Source organism: Lissotriton helveticus, chromosome 9, assembly GCF_964261635.1.
Source record: "Lissotriton helveticus chromosome 9, aLisHel1.1, whole genome shotgun sequence".
Lineage (NCBI taxonomy): Eukaryota > Metazoa > Chordata > Amphibia > Caudata > Salamandridae > Lissotriton > Lissotriton helveticus.
The window spans coordinates 6819010-6833143 of NC_136070.1; the positions used below are offsets into that span (position 1 = coordinate 6819010).

At 53.9% G+C, this 14134-nt stretch overlaps 1 protein-coding gene across 18 annotated transcripts in view; it reads left to right on the forward strand.

Annotated features, from left to right (window-relative positions):
* Nucleotides 1–4959: 4959 nt before the first annotated feature.
* Nucleotides 4960–14134, forward strand: part of LOC144780847 (fibrinogen-like protein 1-like protein) — a 77434-nt gene continuing 68259 nt past the window's right edge. For 9 of the 18 annotated variants that reach the window (XR_013600794.1, XR_013600802.1, XR_013600799.1 and 6 more), the window contains exon 1: nucleotides 4974–5059. The gene's annotated coding sequence lies outside the window, so the exon portion shown is untranslated. Of the gene's footprint in view, nucleotides 5060–14134 lie in introns of all 18 variants that reach the window. The other 9 variants (XR_013600789.1, XR_013600792.1, XR_013600790.1 and 6 more) reach the window with 4 other exon arrangements.

Sequence of the window (14134 nt, forward strand, 5' to 3'; positions counted from 1 at the left end):
ACTGGGGTCTGATAGTAAACCAAACCAGCCAATCATGGAGTCACTAATCCATACATAAATTTACCATAGGGAGAGCATATGCACTTTAGCACTGATCAGCAGTGGTAAAGTGCCCAGAGTCATAAAACCAACAAAAACAGGTTGAAGAAAATACAGAAGGAAGGCAAAAAGTTCAGGGATGACCCTGCAAAAAGGGCCAAGTCCGACAATACCCCAGTAAAAGGGAACAAATCCAGAACTTCGCCGTCCCTCGCCCCCCAGCCCCATGGGTAATACCGCTCACCCATCCCACAATACAACACGTAGCAATAGAGCCTGCAGGTCCCCCACCCAAACCCAACATCTTGCTTATGATCAAATAAAAATAAAAATCGAAAGAAGAAATAACTAATATGCTCTGCTGGGGATCTGTGGTTCATGACAGGTGCAGGGGGGGAAATCTACCCACAACCCCCCCGGGCCTAATGTTGAAGCTGCGCACCTTGTCCCATTCTGTTGAGAAGAATAAAATGAGGCATTCACGACTTTAAACATTTGCAGCCCCCTTTGAGTGATATTGGAAGAACAGCATGCATAAGAATGATCTAACGCCCCCCTGCAGCTTTTGTCTAAAAAGTGTGCTGGATAAACTCAATGAGAAGGAGTTCTATGACACTGTTCACTAGGGGGGTCCCCACGGGGGGTCTCGTCAGGGCCGTTATCTGGTGTCACACCTCCTTCATACTCACTGCACAGGATACAGGAGAAGAGTCCTGAGAGGCCTTTGTTGCGATCTGTGCAGTATTCTGTGCCACTTCGTCTGTCCAAATGAAGCTTTTGCGTTGCTGGCATGGCCTCAGTATCTCGCAGCCTTCCATCAGAGCACACCACTATGCCTCCGTGCCCCGCTTTAGGAACCAGTCCGTGTGCGTCTCACGGTCTGCGTCCGCTGTCGCCATGAATTTCACTTCGCCGTCGGGGTCAGAGTTCCAGTTTTCACCAAATTCTGGGAATGAGTCTCCAGCAATGTCTCCACCAACTCCGAGGCATCAGATGCTGTGAAGAAGAAATGCACCTTTGCCCTGTGGAACACCTGGAGCTGTGCAGGGAACATCAGACGGTACCGCAAGTTGAGGTCTCTGAGCCTTTTTTTAACTGCCAAAAATGTTAGTCGCTGTTCCTTGACCTTTAGGTTGTAGTCTGGGAAAATTGGGTGACCTTCAAAGTTCGGCAGCCTCTTCTCTCGCACCTGTTGTAATATTGCATCCCTGTCTCTATAAGTAAATAGCATGGCGATAAGCGCTCTTGGCAGTACACCTCAGCTCGGAGGCTGAGCCACCACTCTGTGTGTCCGTAAAAAAACTTTGACAACTGTTGTTGATGCAATATCTTACTAAGCTATTCCTCAAGGAGTAGTTTCGCAGATTTTCCCTCTGCCTTTTCAGGGAATCCTATGAAGTGCAGGTTGTTTCTCCAAGATCTGCCCTCGTCATCATCAACTTGATCTTCATGCCGGATGATTAACTTTTGGAGGTAGGATACTGTCTCTGGACCACGTTACCCTCTGCAGTGGTTACGTGGTCCACGCCACCTTGAAGATCTGCCCGAAGTAGATTGACGTTGATGACCACTGAGTCTATTTTGGTGTCCAATTCTGTTTGTATACCCTGGATGGCCTCCATTAGGTCGGACAATGTGGGTTCTCTTACTTGGGCATTCACAGGAGGCTGTTCAGTAAGTTTTGTGTGCACTTCACTCGTATTCCCTGCTGATGTAACTGAATGGGCGTAGTTGTCAATGTTGTTGCTTTGCGTCGGTTTAGCAACTTTATCCTTTCCCATGTTGCATGCACTCGGAGAATGTCACACCCAGAATGTGGTCAGGGCCCACTTGTGTGTGCCCGGGCCCTCCTTCCAGGCACCACAGCACCCGCAGCCCGCAGCAGTCTGTAGGTATGAAGATGGTAAGAGGACAACAGGTGAGTGGTTAATAAAGGCGAGGCTTCAAAGTCCCCTGCAATCGTTTGCTGTAAACAAGCCCAGGGCAGAGCATTCCAGCAGCAGCCGGCAGTTGAGGGTGTTCATTCCATGGTGTGTTTATACACTTGAATCGCAGAATGGTACAGGCTGCTGCCTTTGTTGTGGTTTATTGTAGCTCCTCAAGGCCCAGAGCATGTGTCTTGCGGTCAGGGTCCCTTCACAGCCAGCACCGGGTCGAGGAGGGGGTGGGAGGCCACAGTCTCACCCAGCAACTTACCTATTGTACCAGGCAGTCAAAGGATGCAGGGCAATGTCCCTCCCTACCGTGTCGCGGCCGCTGCTGCTGTCCATAATCCTCATCACCTGCAAATGGGGCAGCCACACTGGAGGAAAGTCACATGGGTCTCATGTGCTGCACCGCGTATGGGGTGAGCCTCCCAGGAGGATAGTCGCGTGGGCATTACAGGCCACGTGACATTAGCACAGTCCTCGGGGCAGGCCGAGACCCTTCTTGGGTCCAGCACTGTCACAGTCCTCTCGGGGCACACCAGCGGAGGCAGCCTCCCGCCGGGGTGCTGAAGAGTTGGAATGCTGCTTTCTGGGTCTCTTGGGCAGTGGAGGACAGCCAGGTTCGGGCAGTATCCAGCCGATCGCTCAAGGACAGGGTGCGCCTTCACTAGCCCTCGATAGCCATACAGGGCGAAGGGCGATCCCGGAAGCAGGAGTCGCAGTCCTTGAGGTCCCTCGCAGGCTGTCCAAGCAGCTCCCAACTCGGCCGCTCAATCCCCTCCGCACAGGGGTTCTGCCCTCAAGTCTGGACGGGTTACACATTACTCTAGTGGGCCCCGTACCGCGTCTTGTGCCGCAAGGAGAGTCCAGGGCAGATTTCAGCACACCCAGTGTGCCACAGCTGTAAACAGGTTGCCGGGGGGTCTTTTTAACGGATTTATGGGGCATGCGGTGAAAACTCGCTAGAGCGCATCCGCCATCTTGGCCAGCCAAGCCCGCCCCTCTTTTATCCTGTTATGATATGCTGATTTGTAGAGCGCGCTATCACTCGGGAGAGTATCCTGGCGCACAGTACGTATGAGTATAGGCACATCTAGGGCCTATGGATCACTCGAAAAGCCAGGGTTTCAGCTTCTTGTGGAATTTAACCCCTTGTGTGCTAGTGACGAGCTCAGCTCGTCATGAGGGACGGTTGAGCTGCCCTCATGACGAGCTGAGCTCGTCACAGCCGTTGGAACGTACGCACGTGGGGATAATTTCCCCGCTGTGCTGAACGTTCGAAAACGGGTGTGGCTGTGACGAGCTCATCTCGTCATGAGGGCAGCTCCGCTGAGCTCATCACCAGCACAGCGGCGCCACGCGCGGCCGCCTCCCCCCAGCACAGTGGGTGGAAAACACCCCACAGCGAAGGGGTTAAGGAGTGAGAGGGCTCTCATCTGTAGCAGCCGATTGTTCTACGCTTTCGGAGCGATGTAGGAGAAGCCTCGACCGCCAGGGTTTATCGTATGCTCAGGATACGTGCGAGCATCAGTCCGGACGAGCGGAGGTGTCTGGTTGGTTTGTGAAAGCAGATACGGTTGTTGAGGTGTGCCTGGTCAGTGTTATGTAGCGCCTTGAAAGTGTGGGCGAGGAGTTCGAATTGTGCTAGTTTGTGAACAGGCAGCCAATGGGGCTCCTTCAGGTGTGGTGCGCTGTGAGGGCTGCATGGGAGGTTGAGAGTGATTCCGGCCGCCGAGTTCTGATTGGTCTGCAGCCTGTGGTGAGTTTTTTGCTGATTCCGGCATAGAGTGTGTTCCCGTAGTCCAGCCTGCTTTTGACCAGGGTTCATGACGGTTTCCCCTGGGGTGGATTGGGAGTCATTTGAAAATCTTCCTCTGCATCTTCAGGGTACGGAAGCTTGAGGCGGTGGCGGCTTAGACTTGGGTGAGGTAAGACGCGTGCAGTGATTCTGCTGCTCAGGTAAGTAGCACAATGTAGCCCGGCTGCCCAGATAAGTAGCTTGCTGTGGTTCCTCTGCCCAGGTAAGTCGCATGTTGTGGCTCTACTCCTCAGGTAAGTAGCATGCTGTGGTTCCTCTGCCCAGGTAAGTAGCATGCTGTGGTTCCTCTGCCCAGGTAAGTAGCTTGCCCTAGCCCCTCTTCCCAGGTAAGTAGCATGTTGTGGCTCTACACCTCAGGTAAGTAGCATGTTGTGGCCCCAATGCCCAGGTAAATAGCATGCAGTGGTTCCCCTGCCCAGGTAAGTAGCATGCTGTGGTTCCTCTGCCCAGGTAAGTAGCATGCAGTGGTTCCCCTGCCCAGGTAAGTAGCATGCTGTGGTTCCCCTGCCCAGGTAAGTAGCATGCAGTGGTTCCCCTGCCCAGGTAAGTAGCATGCAGTGGTTCCCCTGCCCAGGTAAGTAGCATGCTGTGGTTCCTCTGCCCAGGTAAGTAGCATGCTGTGGTTCCTCTGCCCAGGTAAGTAGCATGCTGTGGTTCCTCTGCCCAGGTAAGTAGCATGCTGTGGTTCCTCTGCCCAGGTAAGTAGCATGCTGTGGTTCCTCTGCCCAGGTAAGTAGCATGCTGTGGTTCCTCTGCCCAGGTAAGTAGCATGCAGTGGTTCCCCCTGCCCAGGTAAGTAGCATGCAGTGGTTCCCCTGCCCAGGTAAGTAGCATGCTGTGGTTCCTCTGCCCAGGTAAGTAGCATGCTGTGGTTCCTCTGCCCAGGTAAGTAGCATGTTGTGGCCCCAATGCCCAGGTAAGTAGGTTCCTGTGGCACTGTTGTCCAGGTAAGTAGCATGCTGTGGTTCCCCTGCCCAGGTAAGTAGCATGCTGTGGTTCCTCTGCCCAGGTAAGTAGCATGCTGTGGTTCCTCTGCCCAGGTAAGTAGCATGCTGTGGTTCCTCTGCCCCTTCCCTCCCCTGCCCCCCTCCTCGCCCCAGGGGTGCTGCAGGTGAGTCACTGGAGGTGAGGTGTGCCAGGGCAAAGTCCGCCGGGGTGGCACCGCCGGGGGGCAGAGTCCGGGCTCAGAGGCTGGTCCACGGCAGGTGAGGGCGGCAGCACACCTGGAGGGCAGCAGCACACCTGGACGGCAGCAGCACACCTGGACGCGCAGGTGAGACTGGGAGCCTCTGGGACCGGTGCCACGGCTGGGGGGCAGAGCTGGGCACCGGGGCTAGGGCACGGGCGCTGCAGAGGGTGTGTGTGTGTGTGGGGGGGGGGGGGGTCAAGGGCCCCACGTGCCGGGCCTGTTTTGGGCATGTGGATCTGTGCCCCACGCCATGGCTGCTTGACTGATGGATGCCAGGGTTTGTGCCAAGGACGCCCCCGGCCTGCAGTGGACGCGCCGCTGCGTCTCCGCGCCCCAGAGCTGCGCCTAGAGGAGGGGTCACCTGTGTGAGGCGCTGAGCAGCCTGCGCCCCCCCCCCCCCCCCCCGCCTCATTACACCCTAACAGGAGGGGCGTGATAGTGTTTCTTTAAGGTGCGCCCCGGCCGGTGCTGGCCGGACCCCATGAGGGGGCGATGATGGGGGGCCCCGAGGCCTCCGGGTCAGTGAGGTCAAGGGCCCCCATAGACACCAACAGATGCCATGACCCCCCCCCCCCCCACACACACACACCGGCTCTGACACTTTTACCCTCATAAGTAGGGTGACCAGAATTGTAAAGCCAAAACTGGGACATTTCCAAAAGTAGACGAAGGCCTGCACTTTTATTCATCCCAGCGCACAGAAGCCCAGCTCCTCAGCTGAGAATTGCAGAAAAGGCAGAAAGAACATATGGAAAATGTCGGGTTTGCAGCCAGTGGCAGGCCTGTTCCTTAAATTGCTTTCTTATAACAGCTGCTCACTATCCCCGCTGTGCAAAACATAAAAAGAGCCCTATCATTTTCAGCCGACCCTCGCTAAAAACCGGGACATGAGCCTAATTTCCTGAAATGTCCCAGGACAGCTGGAGGGAAACCGGGAATGTCCCGCAAATCCGGGACGCCGGGTCACCCTACCCATAATCCCTGTAATCCGGGGTCAGAGGCCGAGGCCAGAAACAGCACCAAACAGAGCTTCAAACCCATTTTCCTTGTTTTTATTTGTTAAGGTTAGATATTGTTTTCAGAAATATAGTGTCTTTCTTAACAGGAAATGCTAAGCCGCTGTGCCCTGCAGACACGTACAACCTGGCAGCAGCAGTGCAAGCTTCCTTCACCTGGAACAGGTACTGCCTGGCAGCAGTGCAAGCTTCCCTCACCTAGAACAGGTACAGCCTAGCAGCAGTGCAAGCTTCCTTTACCTAGTACAGGTACAGCCTGGCAGCAGTACAAGATTCCTTCACCTAGAACAGGCACAGCCTGGCAGCAGTGCAAGCTTCCCTCACCTAGAACAGGTACAGCCTGGCAGCAGTACAAGCTTCCTTCACCTAGAACAGGTACAGCCTGGCAGCAGTGCAAGCTTCCTTCACCTAGAACAGGTACAGCCTGGCAGCAGTACAAGCTTCCTTCACCTAGAACAGGCACAGCCTGGCAGCAGTGCAAGCTTCCCTCACCTAGAACAGGTACAGCCTGGCAGCAGTACAAGCTTCCTTCACCTAGAACAGGTACAGCCTGGCAGCAGTACAAGCTTCCTTTACCTAGTACAGGTACGGGCTGGCAGCTGTGCAAGCTTCCCTCACCTAGAACAGGTACAGCCTGGCAGCAGTACAAGCTTCCTTTACCTAGTACAGGTACAGCTGGCAGCAGTACAAGCTTCCTTTACCTAGTACAGGTAGAGCCTGGCAGCAGTGCAAGCTTCCTTTACCAAGTACAGGTACAGCTGGCAGCAGTGCGAGCTTCCTTTACCTAGTACAGGTAGAGCCTGGCAGCAGTGCAAGCTTCCTTTACCAAGTACAGGTACAGCTGGCAGCAGTACAAGCTTCCTTTACCTAGAACAGGTACGGCCTGGCAGCAGCGCAAACTTCCTTTACCTAGAACAGGTACAGCCTGACAGCAGTGCAAGCTTCCTTTACCTAGTACAGGTACAGCCTGGCAGCAGTACAAGCTTCCTTCACCTGGAACAGGTACAGCCTGGCAGAAGTGCAAGCTTCCTTCACCTAGTACAGGTACAGCCTGGCAGCAGTACAAGCTTCCTTCACCTTGAACAGGTACAGCTGGCAGCAGTGCAAACTTCCTTCACCTAGTACAGGTACAGCCTGGCAGAAGTGCAAGCTTCCTTTACCTAGAACAGGTACAGCCTGGCAGCAGTGCAAGCTTCCTTTACCTAGTACAGGTACAGCCTGGCAGCAGTGCAAGCTTCATTTACCTAGTACAGGTACAGCCTGGCAGCAGCAGTGCAGGCTTCCTTCACCTTGAACAATTACAGCCCGGCAGCAGCGCAAGCTTCCTTTATCGAGAACAGGTACAGCCTGGCAGCAGCGCGAGCTTCCTTCACCTAGAACAGGTACAGCCTGGCAGCAGCGCAAGCTTCCTTTACCTAGAACAGGTACAGCGTGGCAGCAGCGCAAGCTTCCTTCACCTAGAACAGGTACAGCCTGGCAGCAGCGCGAGCTTCCTTTACCTAGAACAGGTACAGCCTGGCAGCAGCGCGAGCTTCCTTTACCTAGAACAGGTACAGCCTGGCAGCAGCGCGAGCTTCCTTTACCTAGAACAGGTACAGCGTGGCAGCAATGCAAGCTTCCTTCACCTGGAACAGGTACTGCCTGGCAGCAGTGCAAGCTTCCTTCACCTAGAACAGGTACAGCCTGGCAGCAGTACAAGCTTCCTTCACCTAGTACAGGTACAGCGTGGCAGCAGTACAAGATTCCTTTACCTAGTACAGGTACAGCCTGGTAGCAGCGCAAGCTTCCTTTACCTAGAACAGGTACAGCTTTGCAGAAGCGCAAGCTTCCTTTACCTAGTACAGGTACAGCCTGGCAGCAGTGCAAGCTTCCCTCACCTAGAACAGGTACAGCCTGGCAGCAGTGCAAGCTTCCTTTACCGAGAACAGGTACAGCCTGGCAGCAGCGCGAGCTTCCTTTACCTAGAACAGGTACAGCGTGGCAGCAGCGCAAGCTTCCTTCACCTAGAACAGGTACAGCCTGGCAGCAGGACAAGCTTCCTTCACCTAGAACAGGTACAGCCTGGCAGCAGTGCAAGCTTCCCTCACCTAGAACAGGTACAGCCTGGCAGCAGTACAAGCTTCCTTCACCTAGAACAGGTACAGCCTGGCAGCAGCGCAAGCTTCCTTCACCTAGAACAGGTACAGCCTGGCAGCAGTGCAAGCTTCCTTTACCTAGAACAGGTACAGCGTGGCAGCAGCAATGCAAGCTTCCTTTACCTAGTACAGGTACAGCCTGGCAGCAGTACAAGCTTCCTTCACATAGAACAGGTACAGCCTGGCAGCAGTGCAAGCTTCCTTCACACAGAACAGGTACAGCCTGGCAACAGCGCAAGCTTCCTTTACCTAGTACAGGTACAGCCTGGCAGCAGTGCAAGCTCCCTTCACCTAGAACAGGTACAGCCTGGCAGCAGCAATGCAAGCTTCCTTTACCTAGTACAGGTACAGCCTGGCAGCAGTACAAGCTTCCTTCACCTGGAACAGGTACTGCCTGGCAGCAGTGCAAGCTTCCTTCACCTAGAACAGGTACAGCCTGGCAGCAGCAATGCAAGCTTCCTTCACCTGGAACAGGTACAGCCTGGCAGCAGTGCAAGCTTCCTTCACCTAGAACAGGTACAGCCTGGCAGAAGCGCAAGCTTCCTTTACCTAGAACAGGTACAGCCTGGTAGCAGTGCAAGCTTCCTTCACCTAGAACAGGTACAGCCCGGCAGAAGTGCAAGCTTCCTTTACCTAGTACAGATACAGCCTGGCAGCAGTACAAGCTTACTTCACCTAGAACAGGTACAGCCTGGCAGCAGCAATGCAAGCTTCCTTCACCTAGAACAGGTACAGCCTGGCAGCAGTACAAGCTTCCTTCACCTAGTACAGGTACAGCCTGGTAGCAGCGCAAGCTTCCTTTACCTAGAACAGGTACAGCCTTGCAGAAGCGCAAGCTTCCTTTACCTAGTACAGGTACAGCCCGGCAGCAGTACAAGCTTCCTTCACCTAGAACAGGTACAGCCTGGCAGCAGCACAAGCTTCCTTTACCTAGTACAGGTACAGCCTGGCAGCAGCACAAGCTTCCTTTACCTAGTACAGGTAGTGCCTGGCAGCAGTACAAGCTCCCTTTACCTAGTACAGGTACAGCCTGGCAGCAGCGCAAGCTTCCTTTACCTAGTACAGGTACAGCCTGGCAGCAGTGCAAGCTTCCTTTACCGAGAACAGGTACAGCCTGGCAGCAGTGCAAGCTTCCTTTACCTAGTACAGGTACAGCCTGGCAGCAGTGCAAGCTTCCTTTACCTGGAACAGGTACAGCCTGGCAGCAATGCAAGCTTCCTTTACCTAGTACAGGTACAGCCTGGCAGCAGTGCAAGCTTCCTTTAGCTAGTACAGGTACAGCCTGGCAGCAGTGCAAGCTTCCTTCACCTTGAACAGGTACAGCCTGGCAGCAGTGCAAGCTTCCTTTACCTAGAACAGGTACAGCCTGGCAGCAGTACAAGCTTCCTTTACCTAGTACAGGTACAGCCTGGCAGCAGCGCAAGCTTCCTTCACCTGGAACAGGTACAGCCTGGCAGCAGTACAAGCTTCCTTTACCTAGAACAGGTACAGCCTGGCAGCAGTACAAGCTTCCTTTACCTAGTACAGGTACAGCCTGGCAGCAGCGCAAGCTTCCTTCACCTGGAACAGGTACAGCCTGGCAGCAGTACAAGCTTCCTTTACCTAGAACAGGTACGGCCTGGCAGCAGTACAAGCTTCCTTTACCTAGTACAGGTACAGCCTGGCAGCAGTGCAAGCTTCCTTTACCTAGTACAGGTACAGCCTGGCAGCAGTACAAGCTTCCTTTACCTAGTACAGGTACAGCCTGGCAGCAGCGCAAGCTTCCTTTACCTAGTACAGGTACAGCCTGGCAGCAGTACAAGCTTCCTTTACCTAGTACAGGTACAGCCTGGCAGCAGTGCAAGCTTCCTTCACCTTGAACAGGTACAGCCTGGCAGCAGTGCAAGCTTCCTTCACCTTGAACAGGTAGAGCCTGGCAGCAGCGCAAGCTTCCTTTACCTAGTAGAGGTATAGCCTGGCAGCAGCGCAAGCTTCCTTTACCTAGTACAGGTACGGGCTGGCAGCTGTGCAAGCTTCCTTCACCTAGTACAGGTACAGCCTGGCAGCAGCGCAAGCTTCCTTTACCTAGTACAGGTACAGCCTGGCAGCAGTACAAGCTTCCATTACCTAGTACAGGTACAGCCTGGCAGCAGTACAAGCTTCCTTTACCTAGTACAGGTACAGCCTGGCAGCAGCGCAAGCTTCCTTTACCTAGTACAGGTAGTGCCTGGCAGCAGTACAAGCTTCCTTTACCTAGTACAGGTACAGCCTGGCAGCAGCGCAAGCTTCCTTTACCTAGTACAGGTAGTGCCTGGCAGCAGTACAAGCTTCCTTCACCTTGAACAGGTACAGCTGGCAGCAGTGCAAACTTCCTTCACCTAGAACAGGTACAGCCTGGCAGCAGTACAAGCTTCCTTCACCTAGAACAGGTACAGCCTGGCAGCAGCAATGCAAGCTTCCTTCACCTAGAACAGGTACAGCCTGGCAGCAGTACAAGCTTCCTTCACCTAGTACAGGTACAGCCTGGTAGCAGCCCAAGCTTCCTTTACCTAGAACAGGTACAGCCTTGCAGAAGCGCAAGCTTCCTTTACCTAGTACAGGTACAGCCCGGCAGCAGTACAAGCTTCCTTCACCTAGAACAGGTACAGCCTGGCAGCAGCACAAGCTTCCTTTACCTAGTACAGGTACAGCCTGGCAGCAGCACAAGCTTCCTTTACCTAGTACAGGTAGTGCCTGGCAGCAGTACAAGCTCCCTTTACCTAGTACAGGTACAGCCTGGCAGCAGCACAAGCTTCCTTTACCTAGTACAGGTACAGCCTGGCAGCAGCACAAGCTTCCTTTACCTAGTACAGGTAGTGCCTGGCAGCAGTACAAGCTTCCTTCACCTGGAACAGGTACAGCCTGGCAGCAATGCAAGCTTCCTTTACCTAGTACAGGTACAGCCTGGCAGCAGTGCAAGCTTCCTTTAGCTAGTACAGGTACAGCCTGGCAGCAGTGCAAGCTTCCTTCACCTTGAACAGGTACAGCCTGGCAGCAGTGCAAGCTTCCTTTACCTAGAACAGGTACAGCCTGGCAGCAGTACAAGCTTCCTTTACCTAGTACAGGTACAGCCTGGCAGCAGTACAAGCTTCCTTTACCTAGTACAGGTACAGCCTGGCAGCAGTACAAGCTTCCTTTACCTAGTACAGGTACAGCCTGGCAGCAGTACAAGCTTCCTTCACCTGGAACAGGTACAGCCTGGCAGCAGTGCAAGCTTCCTTTACCTAGTACAGGTACAGCCTGGCAGCAGTACAAGCTTCCTTTACCTAGTACAGGTACAGCCTGGCAGCAGCGCAAGCTTCCTTTACCTAGTACAGGTACAGCCTGGCAGCAGTACAAGCTTCCTTTACCTAGTACAGGTACAGCCTGGCAGCAGTGCAAGCTTCCTTCACCTTGAACAGGTACAGCCTGGCAGCAGTGCAAGCTTCCTTCACCTTGAACAGGTAGAGCCTGGCAGCAGCGCAAGCTTCCTTTACCTAGTAGAGGTATAGCCTGGCAGCAGCGCAAGCTTCCTTTACCTAGTACAGGTACGGGCTGGCAGCTGTGCAAGCTTCCTTCACCTAGTACAGGTACAGCCTGGCAGCAGCGCAAGCTTCCTTTACCTAGTACAGGTACAGCCTGGCAGCAGTACAAGCTTCCTTTACCTAGTACAGGTACAGCCTGGCAGCAGCAATGCAAGCTTCCTTCGCCTGGAACAGGTACTGCCTGGCAGCAGTACAAGCTTCCTTTACCTAGTACAGGTACAGCCTGGCAGCAGTACAAGCTTCCTTTACCTAGTACAGGTACAGCCTGGCAGCAGCGCAAGCTTTCTTTACCTAGTACAGGTAGTGCCTGGCAGCAGTACAAGCTTCCTTTACCTAGTACAGGTACAGCCTGGCAGCAGCGCAAGCTTCCTTTACCTAGTACAGGTAGTGCCTGGCAGCAGTACAAGCTTCCTTCACCTTGAACAGGTACAGCTGGCAGCAGTGCAAACTTCCTTCACCTAGTACAGGTACAGCCTGGCAGCAGTGCAAGCTTCCTTTACCTAGTACAGGTACAGCCTGGCAGCAGTGCAAGCTTCCTTTACCTAGTACAGGTACAGCTGGCAGCAGTGCAAACTTCCTTCACCTAGTACAGGTACAGTCTGGCAGCAGTGCAAGCTTCCTTTACCTAGTACAGGTACAGCCTGGCAGCAGTGCAAGCTTCCTTTACCTAGTACAGGTACAGCCTGGCAGCAGGGCAAGCTTCCTTCACCTTGAACAGGTACAGCCTGGCAGCAGTGCAAGCTTCCTTCACCTTGAACAGGTACAGCCCGGCAGAAGTGCAAGCTTCCTTTACCTAGTACAGATACAGCCTGGCAGAAGTGCAAGCTTCCTTTACCTAGTACAGGTACAGCCTGGCAGCAGGGCAAGCTTCCTTCACCTTGAACAGGTACAGCCCGGCAGAAGTGCAAGCTTCCTTTACCTAGTACAGGTACAGCCTGGCAGCAGGGCAAGCTTCCTTTACCTAGAACAGGTACAGCCCGGCAGCAGCAGTACAAGCTTTTTTCTTGAACAGGTACAGCCTGGCAGCAGTACAAGTTTCCTTTACCTAGTACAGGTACAGCCTGGCAGCAGCGCAAGCTTCCTTTACCTAATGCAGGTACAGCCTGGCAGCAGCGCAAGCTTCCTGTACCTAGAACAGGGACAGCCTGGCTGCAGTGCAAGCTTCCTTTACCTAGTACAGGTAGAGCCTGGTAGCAGTGCAAGCTTCCTTTACCTAGTACAGGTACAGCTGGCAGCAGTACAAGCTTCCTTCACCGAGAACAGGTACAGCCTGGCAGCAGCGCAAGCTTCCTTTACCTAGTACAGGTACAGCCTGGCAGCAGTACAAGCTTCCTTTACCTAGTACAGGTACAGCCTGGCAGCAGCGCGAGCTTCCTTTACCTAGAACAGGGACAGCCTGGCAGCAGTGCAAGCTTCCTTTACCTAGTACAGGTAGAGCCTGGCAGCAGTGCAAGCTTCCTTTGCCTAGTACAGGTACAGCTGGCAGCAGTACAAGCTTCCTTCACCTTGAACAGGTATAGCCTGGCAGCAGCACAAGCTTCCTTTACCTAGTACAGGTACAGCCTGGCAGCAGGGCAAGCTTCCTTTACCTAGAACAGGTACAGCCTGGCCGCAGTACAAGCTTCCTTCACCTTGAACAGGTACATCCTGCCAGCAGTACAAGCTTCCTTCACCTTGAACAGGTACAGCCTGGCAGAAGTGCAAGCTTCCTTTACCTAGTACAGGTAGAGCCTGGCAGCAGTGCAAGCTTCCTTTACCTAGTATAGGTACATCTGGCAGCAGTACAAGCTTCCTTCACCTTGAACAGGTACAGCCTGGCAGCAGCACAAGCTTCCTTTACCTAGTACAGGTACAGCCTGGCAGCAGCGCAAGCTTCCTTTACCTAGTACAGGTACAGCCTGGCAGCAGTACAAGCTTCCTTTACCTAGTACAGGTAGAGCCTGGCAGCAGTGCAAGCTTCCTTTGCCTAGTACAGGTACAGCTGGCAGCAGTACAAGCTTCCTTCACCTTGAACAGGTACAGCGTGGCAGCAGTACAAGCTTCCTTCACCTTGAACAGGTAGAGCCTGGCAGCAGCGCAAGCTTCCTTTACCTTGTAGAGGTATAGCCTGGCAGCAGCGCAAGCTTCCTTTACCTAGTACAGGTACGGGCTGGCAGCTGTGCAAGCTTCCTTCACCTAGTACAGGTACAGCCTGGCAGCAGCGCAAGCTTCCTTTACCTAGTACAGGTACAGCCTGGCAGCAGTACAAGCTTCCTTTACCTAGTACAGGTACAGCCTGGCAGCAGCGCGAGCTTCCTTTACCTAGAACAGGTACAGCCTGGCAGCAGTACAAGCTTCCTTCACCTAGAACAGGTACGTCCCGGCAGCAGTGCAAGCTTCCTTTACCTAGTACAGGTACAGCCTGGCAGCAGCGCAAGCTTCCTTTACCTAGTACAGGTAGAGCCTGGCAGCAGTGCAAGCTTCCTT